Raw genomic sequence first — 2,975 nt, 5'->3', positions numbered from 1 at the left:
GTCCTCAGTTCTCAGTAGCCAACAGAGCAAAGGAGTTCTTTAAAGGATACTGAGGAATCTCTAAGGAATGTTTAAGTGTGACACAGATCCTCCCTGGAAATTACTGTCACTTTTGCCAGCTGTCCCTGCTCCAAACCACTGTGGCTCTTGAACTTTACCACCACACCTCTTCAGTCTCCCCACATGGCCCCATCCCAATGAATACATATCTTCTCACTTGATTCCTCAAAGCTCAGTTTAGTCCAGACACAGAGGCACAGATAAAAAACACAAGGAGTAGTCCATGACTGCCAATCAGTTCAGTTGCTCAGTGGTGTTTGACTCTTTGCAACCCCATGAACCACAGCACACCAGGCCTCCCTGTCCATCACCAACTCCCGGAGTCCACCCAAACCCACGTCCATTGAGTCGGTGATGCCATCCAACCGTCTCATCCTCTGTTGTCCCCTTCTCCTCCTGCCCTCAATCTTTCCCAGCATCAGTGTCTTTTCAAGTGAGTCAGCTCTTCAGATCAGGTGGCCAAAGTATTAGAGTTTCAGTTTCAACATCAGTCCTTCCAATGAACACCCAGGACTGATCTCCTTTAGGATGGACTGGTTGGATCTCTTTGCAGTCCAAGGGACCCTCAAGAGTCTTCTCCAACACCACGGTTCAAAAGCATCAATTCTTCAGCACTCAACTTTCTTTATAGTCCAACTCTTACATTCATACACGACCACTGGAAAAACCATAGCCTTGACTAGACGGACGTTTGTTGACAAAGTAATGTCTCTACTTTTTAATATGCTGTCTAGGTTGGTCATAACTTTCCTTCCAAGGAGTAAGCCATTAGAAGTGGCTATTCTTCAGATTCCCGATAAGGCAGAGCCAGCTCAGCCTACCCATATTCTAGAATCTCTAGATTGTGCCACATCTTGGAGTCTTCACGCCAGCAAGAGGCACGAGTCTGAAGAGAATCTTTCTTTTCCAGTTCAAGGCCTGCTTATGTTCACTTTAGAACGTCTGACTGAAGCACTATCCTTTTCTTTAGGGGGAAACACTCACCTCCACTTTGGCCTGGTTGACACAGTCCCAGGAATCATGGACACTTTCCAGACTTCGGTAATCCAGCTCTACCACCACTTTGTAAGATACCAGTTGTTCAGACCAGTCTGTCCTGTGTGAGGTACAAAGAAAAGACTGGCACACTCCTCAGGGTGGCTCCAGTTTTGTGATTACCTGTGAGCAAACACTGGATAAAAACAAACAATGGTCTCCTAAGAACAAATAAGGATTTTAAGAAATATTCGAGTTTATATTCTTATTTAGGGGGAAACAGATTTCTCTCTCCACAAGGGTGCAATCCTGTGAAAGACATAATTTATAACACAAATAAATTAATCCCTGCAACTCAGTCTGAAATATCTGGATTTTGGTTAATGGTAATTTCATGATTTTCTTTAGGATAAAAGTGAGTATTTGCTTTATTATGTGTAGTGGGCCCATCCTGGTGATTTTCCTAAGTAAAGGCAGACTGCTTCAAAATGAATTTACATCTTGCCTTCTAGAAATAGAAAACGAAACTGAAATTTTAAAAACTGACCTTAAAAAATGTTTCATTTATTGGTCACCCTTTAAAATTTATGAGTACAATTAGGAGCATAGACTGGACCAGATCTCAGAAATGGACTCCTTCTCTCCTCTTTTCTACTAACTTCAAAATATCTGTGTTTCTTTTTTCTTAGCCTTAAATCTTGCCCCCACACCTTTTTCCACCTCCATGGACCAATCTTTCACATTTAATCCCACATGGGGGGAAGTGGGAGGGAAGCTCAAGAAAAAGGGGAGATTTGCACTGTTGTATAGCAGAAACAAACAACATTGTAAAGCAATTATCCTCCAATTAAAAATTTAAAAAAATCACACATAGGAAGGAATGTAGCATAAAATCTGTTGAGCTTCCAAAGGTAATCTTTTATCAATAGTATAATGTCATCAGAAACTGGATGTGAAGGAAGTACATGAACAGTCAAAAGTAGAATTAGAATCCCCCAGAAAAGCCTGGATGTGGCTTAGCCTGAGAGAACTTATGTCTCAACTTCTTTCTTTTTTCTAATTCTCCCCTCACTAAACATCTTTCATATGCAGGTTAGGTTTCTCAATTTGTGGTCTGTTACCATCTGGGGGTCTTGAATTTTCAAGGCACTCTGAGTCTTCTACAAGAATTTTATTTTTGTTCTTTTAAAATTTTTATTGGAGTATAGTTGATTTACAATATTGTGTTAGTTTCTGCTGTACAGCAAAGTGAATCAGTTATACATACATCCGCTCTTTTTTAGATTATTTTCCCATATGGATCATTCAGATCAGATCAGATCAGTCGCTCAGTCATGTCTGACTCTTTGCTACCCAATGAATCGCAGCACGCCAGGCCTCCCTGTCCATCACCAACTCCCGGGGTTCACTGAGACTCACGTCCATCGAGTCAGTGATGCCATCCAACCATCTCATCCTCTGTCGTCCCCTTCTCCTCTTGCCCCCAATCCCTCCCAGCATCAGTCTTTTCCAATGAGTCAACTCTTCGCATGAGGTGGCCAAAGTACAGGAGTTTCAGCTTTAGCATCATTCCTGCCAAAGAAATCCCAGGGCTGATCTCCTTTAGAATGGACTGGTTGGATATCCTTGCAGTCCAAGGGACTCTCAAGAGTCTTTTCCAACACCACAGTTCAAAAGCATCAATTCTTCGGCGCTCAGCCTTCTTATCAATTAGAGTCCCCTGTGCTATACAGATCAGATCAGATCAGATCGATCACTCAGTCATGTCCGACTCTTTGTGACCCCATGAATCGCAGCACGCCAGGCCTCCCTGTCCATCACCAACTCCCGGGGTTCACTGAGACTCACGTCCATCGAGTCAGTGATGCCATCCAGCCATCTCATCCTCTGTCGTCCCCTTCTCCTCTTGCCCCCAATCCCTCCCAGCATCAGAGTCTTTT

This window comes from Bison bison, unplaced genomic scaffold, assembly GCF_000754665.1.
Source record: "Bison bison bison isolate TAMUID 2011002044 unplaced genomic scaffold, Bison_UMD1.0 scf7180017864145, whole genome shotgun sequence".
NCBI lineage: Eukaryota > Metazoa > Chordata > Mammalia > Artiodactyla > Bovidae > Bison > Bison bison.
The sequence above is the reverse complement of the archived record's forward strand: the minus strand, read 5'-3'. Positions refer to the sequence as shown.